The sequence below is a fragment of the Sarcophilus harrisii genome, chromosome 3 (genome assembly GCF_902635505.1).
Source record: "Sarcophilus harrisii chromosome 3, mSarHar1.11, whole genome shotgun sequence".
Lineage (NCBI taxonomy): Eukaryota > Metazoa > Chordata > Mammalia > Dasyuromorphia > Dasyuridae > Sarcophilus > Sarcophilus harrisii.
In genome coordinates, this window is record NC_045428.1 from 518,463,009 (window position 1) to 518,490,435 (window position 27,427).

General features: G+C 33.7%; 1 protein-coding gene across 4 annotated transcripts in view; it reads left to right on the forward strand.

Moving 5' to 3' along the window:
- Positions 1-27,427, forward strand: part of LRCH1 (leucine rich repeats and calponin homology domain containing 1) — a 231,477-nt gene that overhangs the window by 22,103 nt on the left and 181,947 nt on the right. The gene's annotated exons all lie outside the window — the stretch shown is intronic.

Sequence of the window (27,427 nt, forward strand, 5' to 3'; positions counted from 1 at the left end):
AATGCTATATAAATTCTATTCCCCTTGTTCACTGGTCATCTTTGAAGAAAGGCAACCCATATTAAAGGCGTCTTGAATAAACCTTATTGGGTATGTTACAAACAAAACCTACTTCACTTCTATTATATAGGCTTCTAGATTTCTCCTATCTTATTTTTGCATTTCTAAAATCCTCCCTAACTAGTTCTCTCAGAAGGAATGCTTAGACATTTATCAATTCTAATGAAGATCTGTTTTCTTAATTGCTCTAGTATAATTTTGCTGGGTGCTGTTCTTTAATATGATCCTTTCCCTCTAGCTTTTTGGTAAGTAGTATTTTCTCTTCTTTCTTGCTTTTATTGCATAATGTATGATTCAATCAATCAATTAATCAATCAACATTTGTTAGGAGTTTTCTGTGTGCTGACCCTGGGGATACCCTCCCCCAAAAGGCAGAAGACAAGATTTTGCCCTCAGTGAGCTTCTGATCTAATTGGTGAGACAACATGGGAAGTAAACTAGATAGAGAATAAGTCACGGATAATTAAAAGGAGGAAGACAAGGAATTAAAAATGATTGGGGAAGGTTTTCTGTTAGAAGACAGGATTTTAATTGAGACTTGGGAATTTACTAGTTGGAATGGAGGAGGGAGAGCATTCCAGGCATGGGGGACACCAAAACTGAGAAATAAGTTTCTTGTTCCTAGGGCAGCCAGAAGGCCAGTGTCATTGGATCAGAATGTGTGTTGGGGAGTAAGATGTAAGAAGTCTGAAAATTTCAGAGGCGGCTAGGTTATGAAGCAATTTGATTGCCAAACAGAGAATTTTCTATTTGATCTTAGAACTGCTGGAGTTTATTGAGTATGGAGATGACATTAGATCTACACTTTAGGAAAATTACTTTGGTGGCTGACAGGGGAGTGGATTGCATTCCACCAGGATTCCTTGATACATGATCTCTCTCTCTCTTCTAGCTGCTTACAGTGTTTTTTCTTTGATCTACTTGGAAACTAAGACAATTTCTGGTATGTTAAATTTGGACTTCAGGAGGAGAACTGATTCTATTTCAGTTTGTCCTCTAGTTCCAGTTGTTCTGGGAATGTTTCTTCTATGCTTTCTTGGAACATGGTATCCAGGATGAATTTTTTTTTAAATCATGTTTATGGGGGAGCCTAGTGATTCTAACATCACTGTATTTTGTTTTTTTAGGTTAGTTTTTTTTTTTAAATTCTGTCTGCCATATCTTCCAGTTTTTCTCTCTTGGTTTTTGATGTAGCAAATCTTTTATCATTGAATTTTTTTGTCCCCTATCATACTTTTCATAATATATGTTTCTTCAGTAAGATTTTTCAGCTTTGATTCCATGCTAGTTTCATACATGTTTTCCCTCAAGAGTTCTAATTTGGTTCTTAATGTCTTCTTTTCTTTCATTCAGTTTTGGAGTCCTTGTGGCCAATCCATCTTATTTCTGATGTTTTATTTGTAATTATTGTCAAATTATTGTCTCTCTTTGGGGGGGAGATTTTTTCCTGGTGTTTTCTTAAACTATATATAATATTTATTCAGTGTATTAGTGATTTTCTAATTTTTTTTCCTTCTCTCTAGTAATGGTTATGAAGATCCCTCCTTTTTCCTTGACTATTTTTTCTGATCTTCTTATGGTTCTGTTATTACTAGAAATAATTTCAAATCAGTCCCTTAATTCTTTACCTGGGATGGAATTAGAATTCCATTCAAAGCTGTTGGTCCTCAACCTGGAGTTGGTAGCTTCTGGGTCTTGTTTGCAAACTCCCAAATGGAGCTGCCTTTTATGGTATTTTGTGATTTTTGATTACTAGAATTTTGAGATTTAAGTAATCTTGTTTTAAACTGATCTCAGAAGCATTGCAAGATTACTTATGGTGCTTCTTTCAGACAGAATGGATACTATATTAATGCCCTTAATTTTGTGTTTTGTTTTTATATCTTTGTCCATAGATATATATTTAGCATTTTGGTCTTCTTATCATAAATGTCCCTCACTCTGTAAGATAGAAAAGTCTTTGGAATTATTTCTCAGAGCATCAAATTTGTACATATTTTAAGCAGGAAGTTGTAAGTTATATGGTGATATAACAAAGTTGTATAAACATTTCTGGGAATGTCTTAAGTGATGACCAAATAAAGTACTTTGGGGAAGAAAGTGATTAGAGGTATATAACTTTAGAAAGTTGGTAAGTGTTTCTCTCAGTATTCAAGTGATTTTTAAAAAATTCTTAGATTCTGTTGACTATGTTATGCTGTGAGAAGTTTAAAAAAATCATCAGTTCTTTTCGAAAGATTATGTTGTTCAATATATTTGAAGATCATAGGAACATTTATATTGTTGGAGAAGTATACCTCTATCCGGTCAAACTTGTGCTCTGAAAGAGAAGTTTATTTAGACATGAGATGAGAGGACCAGAAGTAGCAGGTGTCCTAAGTCCAAATTGTAGTACCACAGTCTATGTAAATTTAGGTCTGGACTTCTAGGGAACAGCAACATAGGATAGACAATATTGGTCTGTAACTATATTAGTCTATTAATAGACTAATTAGATAGATTAGAGTCCAGGGGTCCTCAAACTTTTTAAATAGGGAGCCAGTTCATTGTCCTTCAGACTGTTGGAGAGCCCAACTATAGTAAAAACAAAAACTTTGTTTTGTGGGCCTTTAAATAAAGAAACTTCATAGCCCTGGGTGAGGGGGATAATCGTCCTCAGCTGCCGCATCTGGCTCGAGGGCTGTAGTTTGAGGCCCTCTTTTCCATTTGGTAATCTTTTTTACTTAACCTATTTGTTTTGAGGATCCTTAGTTATTGAATAAAGCATTGTGAATTATTTGAAACAAACAGAATTCATAGGCTCTCAAAGGAATTAGAGCTGGCTATAGAAGATGCCATGGAGTCTAGCCTTCTCAATTTATGCATGAGGAAATAGAAGATCAGATATTTGAAGTGTTTTGCTGACGCCATATAGGCAAGCAATAAAGTCAGGATTTGAATCTATAGCCTTTGACTGCAAATCCACTGCTCTTTGTACCATACACTATAGACTATCTTTGAATGATTATATTAAATAAATTTTACTAACTTTAAAGTACAAATGAATTAACACATGTAAAGTATAATACAAATAAATATTTGCTGTTATTATTATTCTTGTTAAGTACCTAGATTTTGTGAATAATTTCTAGCCTGATACAAACATGTAATTCTTGTGAAAATTAGCTCTGTAAATTAAAAAAATGTTTAATATGAACATACCAGATTCATTCATGCAGTCAAATACACAAAAGGATTACACCAGATTGTCTCTCATATCAAAATCTCAACTTTATATGCCAGTTCTTCTTTTGGAGTTTTATTCTTAACCGTGTATATTCCATTGTGAATTTTGTGGGTAGTTGAGCAAGAGGAACATATAAGAGGTAAGCACTAGTGAGAAGGAGAGCATCCAATAGTTCCAGCAGGAAAAGTGTGGCCCTAAAGCATACTTGTTCAGGAGAGTAATAAGGTCTGATCTGATGACTGCTGCCTAGAGTTTCATTCTTTCTTCCCCACCCCCAGTTGTCTGCTTCCTTCATCAGTCCCCAAAGAAAGAAAAGAGAAGTAAGTCTAAAAATATGCTCAAGCAAAACTCCTAAAAGAGAAAAAAAACCTCTCCCATAGAGAAGCAGTGATTCTTTGAGTTCCTCCCATAGTGTTCCTCCTTCTTCTGGTCTGGCCAGGTTACATAAAAGGATATGCAACAAAAATTAAATCCTCTCTCTTCCTTGAGCCAAAACTAATTTGTCTATAGAAAATAATACATCACCAAACTGAATTTGGCAATCATTTCATTCAACCTGGAACTCAGAATGCAAAAAAAGTGTCCAGGGAGCCTTAGCCTGAAGTTTTGTTGAAATCACCTGTTGGAAGTTCAAAAGTCAACTGTTGAGAATATAGAGAAGAATTATTGTTCTTTTTGTTATAAAATAACAAGGTTATCAACAATGGTCCATGAAACACTCATGGCACCAACAGAGGGAGACCAAAAGATAGTGGAAGCATAGGAGAAAAAGGAGAAAGGGAACTAGGCAGTAGATAAGAGTTATTGGAATCAAGACGATGAGTTCAAATCTTTCTTTACACCCTTAGTTATCTGTGTGATCCTGGAAAAATTCCTTAATTTCTCTATACTTTAGTTTCGTCATCTATAAAGTGAAGGTAATAATATTGTCTGCCTTTCAAAGTTGTTGTGAAGATTAGTAAGTAAACATGTTTTTAAATCTTAAATTAATATACAAATGCTAGTTTTTAGTAGAAAGAAGAAAAGGAGACAGAAAAAAAAATAAAGCATGTCTTTATGAATTGCCTGAGATGCTACTTGGTACTATGGGTGCTTTCTGACTGGTCTATTTTCTCCAAGATTGGCTTTTGAAAGGTTGAGTTTCTGACAAGTTGGAAGTGAGGAAGAAAAACAAGATAGTCTTTATATAAACTTTTAAGAATTGAAATGTACATGGACAAATGGTGTAGATTCCTAGATGATGTTGGATACTTTAGGTGCAGAGAGGAAGCCTTAACTTCAAATCTCCTGCCTGTTGTTGGTTTTCAAAAATTAAAAACATGCTTTAGTCATGTGTGTTTAATTTTGGGAAGCAGAAAGGATGTATGCTTTGTTAGGGCCACATAGTAAAAGTCTATAACATGATGCTGTGCTTCCCATTCTCAGAGCTTTCAAACCAAGCACTGGCTTAGTTTCCATGACTGTTTGAGGGCACGGGTACCACCTTATGTAAACATTTTTGCTTTTAGAGCTTCTCAGAGACAAAGAGATGACACATTAATAGCAGCTGGAACGTTTCATTAAAATTCAGAGGAAAAATATGAAGGCTGAGCTCAGTAACATACAGATAGTAAAATCTTTGTCTATTCTGGATTGGATAACAATAAGATATTATCTAAATGAGCTTCTGAACTCACAAGGACCAGTGTTTCAGCAGGAGGCACTATATTTTTTCATCAAAACTCCCAGCTCATCTACAGCACCACCCATCAACTCTCCTCCTGCCCTATTCCCTATCCCCCAAATAATCTTGGTACCTTGGACTTCTTAAATAGAATGGAGTTATTATTGGCTGTGGGCCCAAGGACTAAAACCAGCTCCTGGAGTCTTTAGCTGTAGCTTCAGGGCTATTGAGTGGTCCTCTGAGCTAGGGAAAACTGCCTCCCTGGTATGACATTGGAAACATTTGATTTATGCAGTCAGATTCTAAAATTGTGGGACTTTGATGAACAGGGTTTCGCTATTTTTCCAAAGCTTACATTCCAGGAGAGGGAACTGGGACATATACTCTGTGAGAGCATGCTGCAACAGAGATTCAATACTTTCTTTTTCTTTAGTGTTAAATCCCAGACTTCAGCACCTCATGTTTGGAGAGAAACTAATTTTAAGAATTTTCCTTAGACTCCAGTTCTAAACAAAACCTAATAAAGAAGCTGCTTTGAAAACAGCATCATTTCATTCAGTTTTCCAGTGGGAATACTTTTCATATGTCTAAGGCTTTCCCATGGAAACAGATGGAATGTGAACTTTTTTTATAACTTGGATTCATAGGTGATAGATCAAAGATCCATATGTGAGTAATCAAGAGACTTGGTAATTTTCTAAATTTGATAGTATTTAAACAGGAATTTCATCTAAATGGAAAGTGGTGTTTAGCTTATTAGAGTTTTGCGACTTTAAATACACTTACTAGATGGATTAGCCAAAGCCTTTATTGGATTTTCTTTTGTACAAATCTGACTTTTCAAATATAGTTAGTTGGAGATTAGCAATTCTTTTTTTTTGGAAAAAATAACTTTTTGCTAAGAGAGGGAGGAAGGAAAGAAAGTGTATTCAGTGAAATTTATTTAGGCATGATATGATCAATAATAGCATGGTACAAAGGTTCCAATAAGAGTCCCTAGCCATTTGCATTATCTTTTATGACCTCTATTTCTACCTTGGTCTTGACAGCTTTAAAATAGTTCAATAAGTATTTGTATTGATGCTTATCATATTGTTTATGATAAACTTGGGAATTGGAAAATGATTTGTGTCCTCATCTAAGTAATAAAGTTTTTATTTAAATAAAAATTTTCACAATCATCAGTGTTACCTCTTCCTTGGAAATTTAAATCTAATTGAAATGAGTTAGGTCCTAAGAATATCACAGGTGGCATAGGGTTTGCTTTGGAGAAAGATTTAGATTAATTTGTGAGGCACTTTTGAAGTCACTCTTATTTGAAAGATAGATGTAGAAAATGACTGCACCATGTGGTATAAACTTCCTGGCAAAGTGAGATATGGATATAGCTTTAGAAGTAATTTGGCATGAATATTTAGTTTGAGTTTCCAGTTAGAAGATTATTTTATGTCTGCACTGAAATATCCTCTTTCCATTGCATTAAAGTAAATTTAGTTTTACCCTTTACAAACATATACAGATTATTTGTTTCTGAATGAATGGTGAAAACTAATGATAGTCATTGGTTTAGAAATATTTTTGTCTCTTTTTTTGATTAGGTATGTGGTTTGAGGATAGCCAGTATCAAATACTTTAGTAGTCTTAAAAGGAATTTTCTCACATTTTCCTATTCTTTTTGGGGTTTTCCCTTATATCCTAGAATATTTTGGCCATTGAAGGGGGGGAAAGAGTCAACCAAATTTTAATTTTCATTCAAGCAAAAAGAAGAAAAGGAAACAAAATCTGTCTTTGGGGAATGTCAGTTCCTTGAGTAGCATGAATATTTCTTTCTGTATCTGATTGTTTTTGGACAGAGAGTAGGTTGTAAATTAGTGACGCTTATTTTTGATAGGGTTAAATTCATTTTAAGTTAAAATTTTAGGATCTCTTCTTTTGAGTAATGTATGGTCCTCTGAACATTCTTAACCAAATGAAATTGAATTGATGAATATTTGCGTACTAGAAAAAACTATGCTACTGTCATTTGAAAGACTTTTCCAATCTGTTTTGGAGGATAATGGAAAAGTTTAAATGAATTAAATTACATGTAGCATTTATAATAGTATCTAGTACATTGTAGGTGCTTAATAAATGTGCATTTTGACTGATGATTTGTATTTGTTGCCTTTTAGTCTCAGTGGACAGATTCTTTGGGAACAAAATTCCTTTTCAGGAAGTTAACCTGAGTGTATTGGGAGAAGTCTGAAGTTTTTTCCACTCTGGTTTATTTGCCATAGTGGTCAAAGAAGAGGGGAGAATATCTCGTAAGTACAGACTAGTGTTGTGCTGCCTGAAGGAAGAGCCATAACTTTAGACATTATCTTGTGAGACCTCTGTGTCATTGCAACACAACTCCATGAACTAGAAAAATGGAGGTTCCCTGTTGAGGACCAGGGAGAGTTAGCCTGCTATGGTTTTTGTCTTTGAGTCTTGAAGAGGACCAAAATGACATTACTATGATAGAATTGAGTAACCATATATTCAACTGTGGCTGATCAGAACAGAACAGGTGGGACACAGAGTCCACAGGAACATTGGGTTGGGTTCTCCACATTTGTGCATCTTGCATTTCTTTTGAGCTACTTCAGTTGCACTTTGCTCATAAAGCACAACATTTTCTCAAATGAGGGCACACCATGCTGGGCAGTCCTGTGCCAGTGTCTCCCATGGCATACAATCAATGGCAGAGTTCTTCAGAGTTCTTGCTTTTTCTAACTACCATGTCAGTACTTGCTCTGTGTAATGTCTATTTTATGGAAAAAATAATCTCTTATGCAAAAGAACGTCTGGCATTTGAGCAATGGGGCCAGTCCATCAGAGTTGTATTCTTTGCACTAGAGTTGGAATGCTTGGCAGTTTAGTTGAGAAAGGGTCTCAGTGTCTGGTACTTTATCCTACCAGGTGATCTTCAGAATCTTCCTAAGACAATTTAAAGGGAAGAAATTCAGTTTCCTGGTATACTGTGCAGGTTTCCTTGAGGTCATTCCAATGAGGTCAGTAAGCAGTATATGTCTGTTTTATGTTGTAAGCCTGCCTTTCCTGGAAGTGGAAAAGAAGAAAAATCATGAACTTTCTGCCCTAAAACTTTTTTTTTTTTTTTTTTTTTTTTTTTTTTTTTTTTTGCTGAGGCAGTTGGGATTAAGTGATTTGCCCAGGATTACAGCTAGAAAGTGTAAAGTATCTGAGGTCAAATTTGAACTCAGGTCCTCCTGACTTCAGGGCTAGTGCACTATCCACTGCACCACCTAGCTGTCCACCCCCAAACACTTTCTTATACGTCTTATATTCACATACACACACATACACACAGAAATTTTAAATGTAATATTAGCAAATGGTCAAATAAGCAAAACAAATTAAATAATACACTCCAAACTATTCAGGACGTCCCCAAAATCTTTATGTAGATAGTTTTAAGCCTTTAAAATAGCAATAAGACTTGTATTCAAATAAATTTTATTTTATTTTATTTTATTTTTATTTTAGTAAAAAAGAAATCATGTATGTCAACAAATATACATTTACACATACATATTAGCATTAGAGATACAGAAAGAGGCAAAAGATAAGACTCTGCCCTCAAGGGGATTATAATCAAATGGACATACAAATATATGATTATTGTTGGAAACAGAGTCTATTTTTGATTTTTTTCATCATCTGCAAAACTGCTGCTCTTAAGTATTTTGGTATAGAGAGATGGTATTTTTCTTCCTAAAGTTCTGTAATTATTATTGTATACTGTTGGATTTTTTTTTTTAATTTAATAGCCTTTTATTTACAGGATATATACATGGGTAACTTTACAGCATTAACAATTGCCAAACCTCTTGTTCCAATTTTTCACCTCTTACCCCCCCCCCACCCCCTCCCCTAGATGGCAGGATGACCAGTAGATGTTAAATATATTAAAATATAACTTAGATACACAATAAGTATACATGACCAAAACATTATTTTGCTGTACAAAAAGAATCAGACTCTGAATTATTGTACAATTAGCTTGTGAAGGAAATCAAAAATGCATGTGTGCATAAATATAGGGATTGGGAATTCAATGTAATGGTTTTTAGTCATCTCCCAGAGTTCTTTTTCTGGGTATAGCTAGTTCAGTTCATTACTGCTCCATTAGAAATGATTTGGTTGATCTCGTTGCTGAGGATGGCCTGAACCATCAGAACTGGTCATCATCTAGTATTGTTGTTGAAGTATATAATGATCTCCTGGTCCTGCTCATTTCACTCAGCATCATACTGTTGGATTTCTCTCCAAAGGGATTACTTCAATTCAGAACTCTGTAAATAGTGTTATGCCTGATTATTTCCTTATATGCTTGCCAACATTAAATTTTATTTGTTTTAAATTATACCTGTTAAGTATATGGGCATAATATTATTGAAATATGTATTTCTCTGATTATTAGAGTTTGAATTTTAAAGTGATTATTAATAATTTTTATTTACTTCTTTGAGAATAACTCATTACAATTTTTAGCATTGTTCTTTTGAGCAATAGATATTACTCTTGGAATGTGTATCTATTCCTAATGAAATCTAGATATCAGATTTTTAATGAAAAGTTTAATTGTAGTAAATAGATCCTTGTAGAAAATTTTTTCTCCAAACTTTTTTTTTTAATTTTGAGCATATTGTTTTTTGTTATACAAAATGCTTTACTTTTAATTACATCCTTATATTTTGTCTTCAGTAATTTCTCTTATAGTTATTAGAGAATTTTCTACCTTCTGATAATTGAGATAATTTTCTCATTCCTGTATCCTTCTAAAATTTTATGTTTCCTGTGTTATTTCTCTCTGTAGTAATTAAACTTTAACAGAAATTAAGTCTTTGGAGCTTTTTGTCAATAGGAATTTTTTTTAGTGTTTTGTCTCATGGAATGAATCCTGGACTACAGATCTGTAAACAAGGATTTAATTCTTGATTTTGCTATAAATTTGTTCTAAGACCTTAGGACAGCCACTTCTCTACTGCCCAGTTTTTCCATTTGAAAAATTAAGGATTTAGGCTAGATAATCCTCAAGGTCCTTTGCAAATTTATCCTTGTATGATCTGTTATTCTTTGGTGCATCAAATAAATTAGAGATTAATTTTTGCAGTGGTATGCTTCCATTCTGTGAGATTATGTTTTAAATGTTTGAGATTTCAAAGATAGAGTTCAACTTAATGTCTTTTGAGGATTACCAGTTTAAACTATATTTATCATTTCCATTTTACTGTATTTTATTCTCCGGAGGCCAAGACCCTAGTTAATAATCCTGACATAATAAGTAATTGGGATGTTAAAAGTAGAATTGTAGAGTATCAGTTGTATTTGCTAAGGAATGATTGATACAATGAGTTTTTATTCCTTTTACTTTGGTTATTATTACATAGCACAGGTCTATCTGGTAATGGGCTCTTAAGCTTAGTAAAATGTAGATGAGCTTGGGGTGGGGGTGGAGAGTTAAACTTCATTGTCTGGGTAGCTCTTGAAATGGAGAGAAGTTATTATAAACCAGTATGTACCTTAATAACGGAACAAAGGTTCTGCCCTCTTAGTGTTTATGAAATTAAGACTGGTCCTTGGAGAATCTGTGGCAGATTATTCACTACTTGCTGTTTATAGAAACAGGATGTTTTGGTTTTGATGAGGAGTGGATTTCTTGGGAACACATTTTTGAGAAACATAAGGTTTGCCTGTCTCCACCCTTGGAATGCTGTTGACATCAGTTTTATTTTACTTTTTTCCCCAAAATATACATGGGCAATGTCCTTTAGTTTAAGAAATGTGATGCAAGTTGTGAAAGCAATAAGAAATGGGACTTTTCTCTCAGAGCCTGTTATTTTATCAAGCTATTGATCTTAGTATCTTTGAATTTTATGATGTCCCTATTGAATAGACAGCATTTCCTTCTCTATTTGAAAGTCTAAATACAATAAGGACTTGGGAGGTGTTTCATAACTCTCAGTTTCTAAAAAGTTGTATCATAAAACATGAGGAAGATAGGATTTTCTACTAGCCTCTTTTAGAGTCCATGTGATTTGCTTTTTTCCTGTGGAGCACTAGGGTGCAAAGAATTGCTATTATATACAGAATATACTTGTTATATACGTAGTATAAGAGAAAAAAAAATTGGACGTGGAATTAGAAGGCCTTGGTTGAAATTTAATCTTAGCCACTTAGCATCTCAGAATGTAAAAGTTGGAAAATATTTGGAGTGATCTTTTATTTCACAGATAAGACAGCTGAAGACCCAAAAAGTTAAATAACTAGGTCCCATAATCAATGAGTAATATAAACATGTTGAATCCTGTAAAATATGTTATGAAGAAAGATCTTTATAGTCCTTAAAACAAAGTATGTGAACTATTATTATTAGATGAAATAGAAACACAACGCTATACCAACAGCTTTCAGCCAGAGCTTTTACATTCAACATATTTTTTTTAGCAGCTAAGAAATAACAAATTAATGGGAGAAAGAAAAAGAAATGGACAGAGTAGAAAATAAGTTTTTGAATGTTTTGATAGAATAATGAAAGATATTTAATAAGTAATCTATATAAAAATCTAATATTATGTTGTCTTTTTTTGTCACTGATCATTTTCAAGTCTTTCTCTTCTTATCCTTTAGTTCAAATATCTTGTATTTTGATTTTCCTTATTTTGGTCGACTTTTCTTACTTCCTTCTTTTGCGGTCTTTATTTCACTGTATTTGCCCTTTTCCCATATCCAGCTTTAAAAATTGCTTTTCTCATTCCCTAGCTTTTAAGCTTTTTCCTAGGCTGCTTTTTTTTTTTACAGCCCAGGCTTGGTAACCATGTTGAGCTGGCTGTCCTCTGATTTTGAAGCTCTTCCTTCTCAGAGATGAAAATGGGTACATTTTCTGCCTGTGCTGATTTAGCAGTGTTTAAGGATTCACAATTCAGATGCCATGCTTACCCACAGTTAGTATACATTCAACTTCAAGGTTTAAGGGAGAAATGTCAATTTCCAGAGATGGAAAAGTCCAGTAGCTGGACTTAGGTAGCAAATTTTAACGAGTGGTCATTCAGAATAATCTCTAATGTAACATCAGCTAAGGAAATCATATTGGAATAAGCAGCTTTTTGCTTTTAAAAAGTATTTAAGCTTCTGGGAGAGAAGGATGATTAGAAGTGGTAAGATGGCTTAATTGGAATCTAGGAAAAGTCAGTTTAGCAGTATCTCTTCTGGGTTTTATAATTAAAACTGTGGTAAATTTTGAATCTTTTTAGCAGTATCTTTTGATTATTAGAATGGTAAAGAAAGTGGATAAAAGCCGTCTTGTCTAAAAGCTAAATTTCAGATAATAAATAGAATGCTTTCTTTTTGTCTCTGAAAGGTTAGCAGATTAATAATTTGACTGCCTGAGAAAATAAAGTTACCATTTTGTAAAAACATAATTGAAGTTATTATTATCTACAAAGAACTAGACCAAAAAAAAAAAAAAATCAAGAGAAACTAGGGGAAGATTAATTTTTTTCTTCTTCTTTACTTAGTATCTTACCCTAGGTAAGAAAAATGGCTTTAGCATTTCTGTGAAAATTAAAATCAGAAACCATTTATCTAAGATAAAAGAACAATATGATGTCTCTGAGGAGCTGCAACTGTAAAATACAGTATGCTGTGTGGCAATTTTACTGTGGGTTTTTTTTTAATCTCTTCCCAAGGATATTTTATACTATAATTAAATTCTTCCCCCTACCCCATCCATATTTAATTCTTAATTTGACAAACACCAAAAAATGGAACATTTTCATTTGTAAAGAACAAAAAAAGAGGATTGCATATGAAAACTATGAATTTGTATTTTGTAAAAGTTTGCTTTTTTGAAAAAATTAACTATATAATAAATTCAGCATGTTATTTTCAGAGCTGACCTGATTATCTGAGTTTTCTTTTCAACATACATTTCAATGAGTTTTTCTTTCTCCTCCTCCTCTTCTTTCTCCTTTTCTTCCTTCTTTTTCCTTTCTTTTTTCTTCTTCTTTGCAAAATTATTGCTTGTTTCCCTCTTCCTACCCTCTCTGAGAAAAATACAAGCCTTATAATAAGCAAATATAGTTAAGCAAAATAAATCCATACATTGACCATATCAAAAAATGGATGTGTAATGATATTTTAAAAATAAGAATATTAAACTTTTTCTTCTTTCAGGATAAATAGTATTGTTACCACTATTATATACTCAGTGAGAAAAGAGACTATTTCTTTTTCCCCTTTCTTTATAGCACAGCACTTAGCATAGGGCTTGGAACATGGTAAATGTTTACTACATGCTTGTTTAGAAATTTAGTATCTTGTTATATTTTAGATGGTATTTTATAGTGCAGGTAATTTGTTTTTTTAATTGATTGTGTGATTTCATTGGTTTGAAAAAACTCCTCATGAGGAAATTCCTTTGCCAATGCAGATCTTCACTTTTGCAACTTAAAATCTTAAAGAGATTCATGGATGCTGAAAGTTAACTATTAAGTTAACACTTTGTATGGATTATCCAGGACCACATATCCGGTATATGTCAGAGTTAGAACTTGAACTCAGATCTTTGTGGCTCAGAGGTCAAATCCCTGATGATTCTTCCACATTGCTTCTTAGGTTAAGTATTATTTCTTTTTTCAGAATATGTAATGTATAATATTCTGGCCTTACTTTTTTAGACCAAGGCTGGCTATATCTCTTACTCAAGGTTCTAGGAGTATTCCCTAGGGATTGTGGGGATTTTTCTCTTATGTTACCAGATTGATCCTCCATTTTGGTAGGATTTCCCATTCCCCACCCTGCCTCTACTGTTAACTGCCAATAAGTAGTTCTTCAGTTCCAAATAACCAATTAACATCATTTGGCTTTATGTACCAAAGGATATATAACTTGAAGATATAGGAAGAATAAAATATAAACATTATTCAGTCTCAATACTTTGCATTATACCATATTGATCCCTGGGGAGTGGGCTCAAATTTAATGTAGTTTCTCTATAACTTTGATTCTTTCATGTTAACTAACATCCATTTATAGCATCACTGCTTGTCTCAGCTACTGCTGTCTCTTGAAAGTTACTCCTCCTTTTTGTTTAATGACATTTTTGTAGTTACAACATATCATTTGAAAGAGAATAGTGTTCACTTTGAAGTTATAAGAATAAAACTGACAGAATTCATGTTTTGTTTGCTATTAATTGAGGAAGTGCGTTTGAAACTGCCTTGATTGTAGTCCCTACTTTTAAAAAAATTATTAAATTTATTTTATTTGAAAAAAAAAGTAAGAAAAAAGAAAAGCAGAAAAGAAATACAAAACAAAACGAAGCAAATCAAAAGGGAACATTGTCATATGCCACAAGAATCAGGGAGGATTCAAAATATATAACAACACATTTCTAGATCAAGAAAGTGTGTCTATATATAAAATATATATATGAAATTATATTAATGAATGTCCACTTTTTCTTTACTTACTAGCCTCTCTTTTCCACAAAAAACCCCCAAACCCAAAACCAACAGTGAAGGAGAAGAGGGGCATGATGCTTAACTTTTTTCTGTTTTTGATGTTAGGGTCTGCTATGGAAATGGAATAATAGTGGTAGAGAGAACAAAAGGTATTGGAGCTCTAGACACTGGGAAGTGTTTAATAAATAGTTAAATATGTTGAAATGAGGAAGGGAAAATAAATAAGAACTGAGAGGTTTTCTAAAACATCATAACTTCCATTTAAATACCTTTGGTTTCATTGACATCTTTTTTGGATCCCCTTTGCTAGACCTATCTCTAATCTGCTTCAATTTACGGCATGTATTTTGCATGTTTTTTGATGCAAAGGAATATGGATATCCTATTTGAAGTTAGTGTTCCCAAAATTTCCTTTCAACATTTAGCTCACCAACTCAGAATAGTTTTTAGTGTCTGTTCTGTATGCCTCTTAATGAAAGCTAAGACCCTTGTTTCTTGGTACAATGAAATGATAAATTTAATCACAATATTAAGAAATTATTTACATCTACAGGAATATTCCATAAATATTCTTAGTTTATTTCTGTGTGAAAATTGCTTTATTTGTTATCCAAATCAGACCTTCATTTTTTGCTGTTCTTTGTAGGTGTCTAGTACTAGAGTTTTCTCTTCTTAGTACTATCAGAATTCTCCCTCATCACTCTTGCCTGACTTAAAAAAAATGCTATAGCACTTTCCCCTTGGTATTTTAAGTACTTTGCAAATATCTCACAATCCTTTTGATAGCTCTAATTAGAGAACAAGCTTTTGGGGAATTCACTTCTTTCAGATTAATGTTATTAAAGGAGGTGCCATCTTACTGACTCAACATTCTTTTGGCTACAGTGTAGGGAAAGGAGAGGAATCATGAAAATGATGCAAAAGGCAAAAGCAACATGTTAGCATGAAATGACCAGGAAAGAGCAGAATCAAGGCAAAAAATAAGAAATAAAAAAACACATGGTGGCAGGTATTGATAAGGGGAAAGCAAATTAGGCTAAGTTGCCTCTTGTTCTGGTGCTGGACTCCTTTGCAAAAAAGCTGGTACATGTTTTGTTTTGATACATCTTATGTGTCTGATTTATGTCTAGTAGCAGCCCTAAATGTCTTGTGAGAAACTATGACTATTGCCTCCCATTATACTTAGCTCACAAAGGATTTGCCACAAGAGATTCTTAACTCATTATAGCTATTTAAAAACGGATCAAAAAATTTGAATATATTTATATTTTCTTATTACAAGTTATTCAATGACTTGGTACATATTCTTTGATCATTCTTTAGTCTTTCCTGCTGGCTTAGCATCCCTATCATTTTCTACTTCTGTAAGTATTATCCAGGTTCTTTCTGTTCTAGGCCCACTGCTTTTCTCCCCTTGTACTCTTTTAATAACTTCGTTAGCTCCCATAGCTTTAATTGTCTTCTTTATACAGATGACTCTGAAGTATCTGATATGTAGTGTGCATGTGTGTGTGTATATACACAGACACATATAAATATAGAAATAAGTAGATATTAAAAGACAAATTGTTTTGCGTTATTATGCCAACCCATTGGATTAATTTTTCTTAGACTGCATAGGATATTATAATGTCATTAATTCTTATTTCATTTCTATGAGTTCCAAAAATATTTACAACTTGTAACAAATAAGCAGGTACAACAGATTAATATTCCCATTTCCAGCATCCATAACTGGTTATTAGCAAATTAAGGAATGAAATCAAAAGTACTAAGTCATAGTCCAAGCTTGTCTTCCCTGAGCCATGCTTCTTAACTAGGAGATGTCTAGAACCAAAGGGAAGAAAGAGATGCTTGTTTGCTCAGACCAAGAGTTCTTAGTGATTTTTGTGTCATGGTTCCTTTTGGCAGTCTGATGAACCTTATGGTTCTTCTTCTCAGAATAGTGTTTTTAAAATAATTGAAGGAATGTTAAATTTCAGATACAGGTTAATGAAAGTAAAAATAACTTTTTTCTTCATCAAAGATAACAGACTCAATGGTAGGATTCCCAAGAGTAATGAAATGTTGAGAAAACTTCCTTTAGTTTTTATCTTTGGCTGTGTTTTAGTATATATATTTCCCCTGATTTTTTTATTAAATTATTAATTCCTAGATGCTAGAGTCTGCCAATTATTCCATCTTATCTCCTCAGAGTGCCTAGTTCTCCATATTGTGGTCCTAGTTGACTGGCTGGAAAATGATGAGGTATTAGAGGAAGTATTTTCAGAAATATGAAAATGTTTTGGAAGATATTGTGAAAATATTAATCCAATTTTTAGAAGAAGATTTAGTGGAGTCTTTTAGCTCCCCTAACAATTTTATTGCGTCTTCAGTGAATATCTGGAGAGATAGAATTGAAGGAAGGTTGAAATAGGGGTATAGTTTGAGTTTGGAAGATACCACTATAGAAACTGGTCTTAGGACAGGCTGAGGGATAAGTATCTCTGAAGCATTTTATCTATACTCAGTTTCAGTGCTAGTGTTGGATTGGGAGTGGAGTAAGAAGGTTGCAGGAACAGACAGAAGCTTGGAAAAATTTAGATCCTGCAAAGTGATAATATCTGAACTCCTAGATCTGATATAGTGCTGTCTTTTTTTTTTTTTTTTTTTTTGGGGGGGGGGTCCCTAAAGCTGCTACCAGGAGAGGAATACTCTTAAGTTTTTATGATGTTAATGGAAACAGCTTTGGGTCAATTCCATGGTATTCAACTCTCATTTCACTGGTAGCCAGGATGTTTGTGATCAGATATTGACTTCCTATAGACATGACAGCTCAGCTGGGAATTAATAGAGAAATGAATGAAAGCCCCAGCCGGGTTTTTAGAATAGGAGACTGGAACAGGGATAGAATGGACAGGATGTGATCGTTTGAGATACCTGTGGCTAATTCATTGATATTAATATTGCTTATGTTTGTGTTACAATCTTGAGTAAATGCTTTTATGCAGTAATGATACGGAGGCAACATGATATAGTAAGAGGAATGCTGAATTTGTAGTCAGAGGGATCTGGGTTCTAAGTCTTCCATTGCCACTTGGCTGCTTGTGGGACTGGACAAGTCATTTAGCTATCTCTGTGGGCCCCAGTGTCTCGTGTATACCATTAGGTATATTAGACTAGATGAATTCTGAATTCCTTTACTTAACTGTTCCTTGAACAAAACAATCCATCTCCGATTTCTGGACATTTTCATTGGTTTACCCCTGTGCCTAAAAAGGTTTTTCTATTGATTTCCTACTCCTGAAATCCCTGCCTTCTAGTCTCACTAAAAAGAAACCATTCAAATCCAATATAGGACCTGCCTGTGAAGTATTGCAGCAGTAGTCAGAATCACCTGAAATGAAGAAAAGTATAGGAGGCTGATGGAAGCGCTCAAGGAATTGATATTTGATTTCATACTTGGTCTGAAGTCACAAAATCTTGAGGTCACGGTGAAGGAATGTTTGCCATGAAGGGCATTTTGACAACTTGGAGAATGCACAACAAGCCTATGTCCACTTCCTCAGTTCTTAACCACAAGAGGAAGAGAAGCCCTCGGGATTTTTGCTCTGTGTGAAAAGGCAGCTTTAGCACTTGGCAGTCAGAGGAGAAGCAAAGGAAGAAGAGATGGGTAGTATCAGACTATCTCAGGTAGTCCATTTGTTTTTGGATGAAAGCTACTGATGAGGATACTTGGACTGGTTTTGTGGTAGACCCAGAGCAGATTGTTCTTTAATTGATTTTATTTTAATTTTTTATATAAAAGTAAAAATTGGGAAGTAAAATGATTTTAAGCAGTGAAATAAGTCTCATCAGTTCATTTTAGCATGAGAATGGCCAGAAACTTAGAGATAGCCTACTCTGGGTTATTTACATGTTATCAGATTAAACCTTGCAGGAGAATCCAAACTATCCATACAAAGTATTCCCACCATTTTAGTATATGTAGGCTAAAAGAAAAAACAAAAACAAAAAACCCATTAGAAAGCCAAAGCAAAAGAACCAGAAAATATATTTATCAGTATATTCACATATCCATTAAAATATCATCTAGTTTCCCTAGCATGTGGGATGGGGTCAGTGCACTAATAGCACCAGTAGATCGGCTTTGATGAAATGTGGCAATAATTGAAATTTTTTGGGAAAGGATAGAAAGGGGAGAGAGGGAGAAGGAAAGAGGAGAGAGAGAAGGAAAGAGACACACATACATACATACGCACACACACACACACAGGATATTGTTCAGTCATAGAAATCATTGATTGATAACATCACCTCATGTTTCCACCATTAAAACAGCACAGTACCACCAGAGAGGGACATAGAGAGAATCTATTGAGAAATGAGGTCGTGACAGAACTGCTCCTCTGAGAGCACTAGGGATTGGGGGTCTAGAGGTCATAGCAACATGACAATTAAGCACCTCCTATAGAGTGCAGCTGGAGAAGCAGGGCACAGCTGAGGAAGCACAGCTGCATTCTCTTATAACAGTGCTTTTGATGGACATGTCCATGCCAGATGTCCTCAGAGGTGAATGGAGAAGTAGTTTAGCTGAGGGGATGATTATAGGACCAACTTTGGGGAAGGGATGATGGAGTTTAAGACAGGAGTCATCACAGACCATGAAATCTAACCTGTGACCTTCTAAAACATTTACTAAGTCCTTTCTACCTAGGCTCACTGGATGTTGTACAGCAATGAAAATGAAAATTAAAAATGGAGAAAGTCACACTATATTGGATGGGGAATCTCAAGTGACAATTGTATTTCAGTAATTTTGTGGAGAAAATGTATCCAAAAGATAGTGTTGACAGTCTGTGCAGAGACTCAGCTATTGGGTTTTTGAAGAGAGCCCATTATTTGGGTTACAGCAGAGTGAGTTTGAAATTCTCTAAGGAAGTTTATTTTCCCTCCATAAAACAGTTCTCACACTATCTCAACTCACAGAATTGAAGTAAGAAAAGCACTATGAACCTTCAAGTGCCCCTGTAAATATCAAGTTTTATTCTTGTTGAGCAGCATAGGAATCACTAAGAATACCTAAATTCGTGTATTTACCAGTTCAGTTTCAGAAACACTTTTTTCACGCAACTGATGCAACTAGAATGTACCTAGTGCTAAATGTAAGCAATAATGTCTGATGTACTGACCAGGTGAACAGTCATCTCTGTCGTGTCAGCATTTAGTTTGTTCGGTCTGTTCTGAGGATTAGCAGAACACTGCATACAGTATTATGGCACTCTGTGGTAGAGTAGCATGTATGATCTATCACACGTGGTCCTATGAGATTAAAGAAAAAAATGTGCTTCTACAGTGCCTTAAAGTATTTGGCCCTTTGATTAATTGGAGTTTTGTATGTGTTTCATAGAAAGTGCTTTGTTAACATCTATGAGTAACTGGCCTCTGGTGATCTCAAAATAACATTTCTTGTAATCCAGCTACCTTTTTAATGCTTTATTTCACTAAATTTAATCTATCTGTCTAGTATGTCAGTGACAAGAAAATAATAATAACTTGCTTATATGCCATTTTATGTTTTACTTTCTTACAAAATACTTTCTCCACAACAAAACATCTATTCAACATTATATATCTGGCATTTAACATTTATAATATTTTTATATTTTGTTAATTTTTTTCAGTCTGACTTCTCTCCATCACATCTCCCTTCTTCCTTCCCTGCTTTAAGAAAACAAGAAAAACAACCCCCTAAAAAACAAAATCTGCAAAACAAAAATCTGCATTAGCCACATCCAAAAAATATCTGATTCCACCCTTTGTGATCATCATCTTTCTATCAGGGGATGATCAGTATGTTTCAATATGATTCCTCTGTAAACATGCTGATCATTATGTTAATTGGTTTCTAACTCTTTCAAAGTTGTTTATCTTTGCATTATTATTATTCCCCTGGTTCTGCTTATTCACTTTGCTTCAGTTCATATAAGTCTTCCCAGGTTTTTCTGAAACTATCCCCTTCATCATTTCTTATAAAATAATGGTATTTCATCACATTAAAATACTATGATTTATTCAGCCCTTTCCCAGTTCATGGGAAATTTCCTCAATTTCCAGTTCTTTGTCACTGCAAAAACAAAAACCAGGATTGCTGTTATAAAATTTTTGTACATTTAAGGGATATTTTTTCTTTGATCTCTTTGAAGTATAGATCTAATAGTTGTATTTCTGGTTCAAAGGTTTTTGAAAATTTAGGTTCCAAATTGCTCTTTGGAATGTCTTTACCCATTCACAGCTCAACTAACAGCATGTTAAAATACTAGTTTTCTCACAGCCTTGTCAGCATTTGTCATTTTTATTTTTCTCATTTTTGCTCTTATGAAGGGTATGAATTAGAAGCTCAGGGTTATTTTAATGTGCATTTCTCAGTTTGGTGGTGATTTAGAACTTTTTGAAATGCCTTTTGATATCTTATATTTCTTTCTCTGAAAACTGTTAATTCATATACTTTCACTATCAATTGAGAAATGGCTCCTAATCTTATATATTTGAATCATTACCTTTTAGCTTTTTGAAATGAGACTTTTTTTTTTTTACTTTATTTATTTATTTTTTTATTTCATAGCCTTTTATTTACAGGTTATATGCATGGGTAACTTTACAGCATTGACAATTGCCAAACCTCTTGTTCCAATTTTTCCTCTCTTACCCCCCACCCCCTCCCCCAGATGGCAGGATGACCAGTAGATGTTAAATATATTAAAATATAAATTAGATACACAATAAGTATACATGACCAAACCGTTATTTCACTGTACAAAAAGAATCAGACTCTGAAATAGTGTACAATTAGTTTGTGAAGGAAATCAAAAATGCAGGTGGGCAAAGATATAGGGATTGGGAATTCAATGTAATGGTTTTTAGTCATCTCCCAGAGTTCTTTCGCTGGGCAGCTGGTTCAGTTCATTACTGCTCCATTGAAAATGATTTGGTTGATCTCATGAAATGAGACCTTTATCAAAGAAACTTGATGAAAAGATTTCCCCCCTTATTCCGCAGCTTCTTTTCTTATTTTAGCTGCCTTGGTTTTGTTTCTTTTAAAAATTTTTTAAACCTTATATAATCTTGTCCATTTTACCTTCTGTGATCCTCTGGCTTTTGTTTGATCATGAATACTCCCTCTATCCATAGATCTGAGAGGTAGTTTCTTTCTTGTTCCTCTAATATGTATCTAAGACATGTACCCATTTGGAGCTTGTCTTGATAGATGATGTGAGCTACTGGTCCATACCTAGTTTCTGACATACTTTTTCATGTTTTCCCTGAAAATTTTTTCAAACACTGAGTTGTTATTTTAGTAGCTGTGAACTTTGCCCGTATCAAAAAGTAGGGTACTGTGTTTATTGCTTCTGCGTATTATAATTCTAATCTGATGAACCTCATTCTTTCTTATTCAGTATGTATATATACACACACATGCACACTAATCAATCTTTTTTCCAAAAAGCTAACAATAATACAAGGGGAAAACACATTTAATTTCAACATTCCATTAGAATGAGAAGAAATTATAATAATAATAAGTTCCATTAAAGAACTTTATAGTAATCATAAGAAAACACAAAAATAAGAAAGACTATCAAGAGACATTTGGGAAAAGAGTGGAAAAACTGATGAAAGCAGATTTGTACTTCCACAAATAGAGATATTGGAAGACAGTTGCTCTTGGATGAAGTAGCTGACTTGGAATAGAATATTGGAAAGAAAAAGGAGTTCATCAAAAGGGTCTGGCATAGGCTAAATAAAAATTAAAAACCATCAATAATAGAATACAAATGCAAAAAATGGAAGACAATCCAAACAAAAAGTTAGTATTTGATAAACCTATAGAAAATAATTAGATCAAAAAGGGAAAAATGAGAAAGAAAAAACAAGCAAGCAAACAACAAAAATAATAAAGATGAAAATACTATGCAGTGTTCCACATTCAGTTACCATAGTCCTCTTTTTGGATTCAGATAGCTCTTTCCATCACAAGTCCATTGGAACTGGCCTGAATCACGTAATTGTTAAAAAGAGCCATGTCTGTCAGAATTAATCATCACATAATCTTGCTGCTGTGTACAATGTTTTCTTGGTTCTACTCATTTCACTCAGCATTGGTTCATGTAAGTCTCTCCAGGACTCTCTGAAATCATCCTGCTTGTGATTTCTCATAGAATAGTAATATTCCATAACATTCATATACCATAACTTATTTAGCCATTCTCCAACAGATTGGCATCCATTCAATTTCCAGTTTCTAGCCACTACAAAAAGGGCCGCCACAAACATTTTTGCACATGTGGGTCCCTTTCCCTCCTTCAAGATCTCTTTGGGATATAAGCCCAGTAATAACATCGCTCATTCAAAGGGTGTGAACAGTTTGATAGACTTTTGGGCATAGTTCTATATTGCTCTCCAGAATGGATTCACAATTCCGTCAACAATATATTAATATTTCCAACATTCATCATTATCTTTTCCTGTCATCTTAGCCAATTTGAGAGCGGTGTAATGGTACCTCAGAGTTGTCTTAATTTGTATTTCTCTGATCAATAGTGATTTAGAGCACCTTTTCATATGACTAGAAATAGTTTGTATTTCTTCATCTGAAAATTATCTATGCATATTCTTTGAGCATTTATCAACTGGAGAATGGCTTGTATTCTTATAAATTTGAGTCATTTATCTATATATTTTTAAAAATGAGGTCTTTATCAAAATCCTTATGTAGAGGGTCATAGAAAGTGGGGGAACTCTGGGTGAGGTATAAGACTCTTTAGTCCAGAGGGAACTTGCTGACAGTGTCTGGTTTGGCTCCCCATCTCCCCTAAGTGCTCTCAGCCTTCCTGAGAAAGAATGGTTCTTAATCTTATATATTTGAATCATTACCCTTTGGCTTTTTGAAATGAGACCTTTGTCAAAGAAATTTGATGAAAATATTTTTCCCCTTATTTCTCAGCTTCTTTTCTTATTTAAGTTGCCTTGGTTTTGTTTCTTTAAAAAAAAATTTAAACCTTATGTAATCTTTCCATTGTGGAGGCAGTGACAACTTGTGTTGTAATTAAGTAGAGTGATACCAGGTGGAAAAGAGTCATCTACACACAATAGCAAGTTGTTTATGTGGTCCCATGTGCTCAGGATATAGTTAGCACATGCTCAGTGTTGCTTTGGTTATATGAGGGTAGGAAGGTATAAAAGGGGGGAGAGAACTTGGAATAAATGGACTCCATCCTTGTGGATCTCCTGCCTCATCACTCCTCCATTAAGACCAAGGACTCGGGCTGGTCTCAAGATCCTCCAGAGAGCTGGTCTGGATGGTATATTTTGGCAGTGTGGGGGCTCTAGAAAGCCAAGTACATTTTGGCATCCCAACTTGGGGGCTCTAGAAAGTACTCAATACCCTTGAATGTAAATTTTTTTCCAGTTTACTGTTTCCTTTCTAAATAAGAATTGTTTTTTTTTAAGCATTAATATTAAAAGCATTTGTAATAACATTTTGTTATTTGATTTTTTCTTAATGATATAGATGAAATACTGTTATTTAGGGATATTTTTTTTAAGTTAAAAAGGCATTTTTATACTTGAAAGTAGTTAGAAACCATTGCTGGAAGGTTGGATTTTTATTGAATTACTTACTTGACTTGATTTTCATCACCACCTTGAACCTCTTTGCTTTTAATCATCTTTTGGTCTCCCAACCCTTGACCTCTGACAAAGTTAGGATAGGTATGCTTGCATTTAAGTGGATTCTCATTTAGTTGATGGCTGACATATGCTCTGAAAATAAATATGGAGTCTAGGTTATTTTTGTATATTAGTGTTTTTACAAGTTATTTTCTGGTCATACCAATTGCTTAAACATATATGAATATACATGTCCACTTTCACTTAGCCTATCAGTTAGATAAAATTAGTAACACTTTTGGATTAGAAGCACATGATTTAAATACATGATTTTCTCCTTTGTCTTGTGATTTAGTTAAAATATTCATGGAAGAATGGTAAAAATCCTTTTTTTTGTCTAAAAAGAATACTATGACATTTTTTAATTTTAGTGAGGCTAGAGAATTTTAAAAAACCAGATTTATATCCCTCTCCCCCCAAAAGCAGCTAGATACAATGCATCATTTGTTAGTGATTTGGTCTATAAAATATTTCTTTTATTAAAATTTTGGTTAAAAATTTTGGAACCAATAAAATTCTATCTAGTGTATAATCATAGTATTTAGACTTGAAGTTTAAATAAAAACTGTACAGGCATAATGGAATAATGAAAGCAAGAAGACACACACATTAACCAAATTATAGTAGAATAGGGATTGAGTTTAAATAAAACTGTAGAGGCATAATGGAATAATGAAAGCAAAGACACACACATTAACTAAATTATAGTAGAATAGGGATCAAGTCTAAGTTTATAATTTCACTGGTGAGGAAATTCCATATATCAGAACAAATCTAACAGTAGCTTCAGTGATAGTAAAGCCACTTATGAAGCCACTTATACTTTACATATACATGTGTGTATATATATATATATTTTCATATAGTTCTAATTGGAAAATAGTTTCTTATTCATTCATTTCTCCAAAATCAGAACAACATTTTTAAAGTTACAATTTAACTGGAATTTATTTGTGTGTGTGTGTGTGTGTGTGTGTGTACATGTGTGTGCCTTTTGCAATATTTGTTTATTTTGTGGCATAGTGATAACCAATTTTTCCTTATTTTCTATAGGTTTATCAAATGCTAACCTTTTTATTTGTATTATCTTCTGCTTTTGCATTTTATTCTATTATTGGTATGTTTTCCTATTTTTATTTAGCCTATGTCAGACCTTTTTGATGAACTCCTTTTTTTTCCAGTATTCTATTCCAAGTCAGTTACTTCATCCAGGAACAACTGTTTTCTAGTGTGCTCTATTTGTAGAAGTACAAGTCTGCTTTCATCAGTTTTTTCCTCTTTTTCCAAATGTCCCTTGATAGTCTTTCTTATTTTTGTGTTTTCTTATGATTTCTATACAGTTCTTTAATGGGACTTATGATTTCTTCTCATTCTAATGAAATGTTGAAAGTCTCTAAATTATTAAGGTTTTTATTGTTAGCCTTTTGGGGGAAAAAGATCACTCAGCAATTAGTATGTATAAATGTGTATGTGTGTGTGTGTATTATATTATATTATATTATATATATTATATGTTTGTTATGTATTGCTCCTTTAAACATTGTGTGACATGATTAGGTTTTGTAATGTTTTCTGGTTTGAATGTAACTTAATCTTTACTGCTGCTGTTCTTAGTTGTTCTGGAATTTTTTTGACTTCAATTGCATTGTCAATTTTAGACCTAAATTGGTGATTTGAGAGAGCTTTAAACTTAAAAGCTCCAGTTTCAGGGACTAATAGACTAAATTCAGTAGTAGCTATGCTGAAGAGGTGGCCAGTCTGAATATGTAAGCTATAGTGGGAGTGTCAGCCTCAGCTGGGAACCTATTGTGGCAGAGAGAAAGTTAGACCATACCTGGGGTACCTGGAGGGGATTGGGCACAGCAGAGTTGCAATTAGTATCTGAGAAGTAAACTTTAAATATGTCACTATATCCAGGGTTTATATTACTGTAAGTTGGTGTTCTCTTACTTTGGAAAGAATGGCTGTATTGTAGATAAGTACATGCCCAATTTGGAGATGAGCCATGGATTCGGGCATAAATACTCAGAAGTCTGGGGCACGAGGCAATCACTAAAGTAGGGTAAAAATTGGCAATTCTTTGTTATAATTCCCTAGTAATAAATATCATTTACTTGTTCTTTCCTGTTTAGTTTCTAAATTTTTCTTTCCTACCCAGGGAAATGAAAAAGACATTTCATAGCAAAAACATGTCTAGAGGCTTTGTAGTTTCTGAATAGTGTGGTCAGGATTTCAAGGATTCAGAAGGAAAAAGAAATCTTACTCCTACTCTACATGTCTATTACTTACACATGACCAGCAGTATGCTATGTACTGTGTATATGTGTGTATATTAGAGAAATAGTGTAATAAAAAAATTGTTTTTGTTTACAAAAACTGACTGACTCATTTATTTTTCCCTTCTTGATTAACCCCTCCCAAATACACAATTCCACATGTGGGCTTAGGTATTTTAGAGTTCATGGCAGAACCGGTATTCCTTTTTGTTTCTTATACTTTAGTTCCAGCCAATTATTTTAACCAGTAGCATCCTTCTCTAAGGTCTATACTCAACCTGTTCTCCTTATTGTTAAATATACTTCCCTACTTCCTCCTTCTTTCCCTTACTCACACATTCAGGGTCAATTGAAAGAAGATCTCTTTTTCCTGAGAAATCCTGTTCTACCTTTTATATTTGTATGTGTCCTTTCCCAAGAACCCATTTTATGCTCTTAACATTTGCTAACTTCTTTTTTGTTAGCTCACCTTTCTTTCTTTAATATATTCTAAATTCCTTTTCTTTTTTAAACATTCCTTTTTCTTTTTACTGTTGACAGTTGTGGTCATGTGAGGATAATGAGGTGTAAAAACAAAAGAATAGGTTATTGAAAAGGTGGGAAGTTTCTAGAGAGTTTTTAGAAATAGGAGATGAATTTAAGATATGGCTTTTCTGAGTGGTTAGGGCTAGAAGAATAAATATATGTGTGTGTGTGTGTATGTATATGTGCATATATATGTGTGTATTTACAGTACTTTTTCAATACAAGAATTTGACAAATATTTCCTGAAATGAATAATGAGCTCTTTAATAAAAACTAGTTGATTATGTGATTTGGATATTATCTCTTTTTTTCCTTCTAGTTTAGTACTGCCTACTAACAATAGGGTTGAAACTGAAATGGGAGAAGGCATAGACATTGAGAATAGTAAATGTTTGGGCCTATATATGATTTGTTTAAGTATGTTTTTGACTATGACTTAGTTCTGAATTTCTGAATTAGTTCT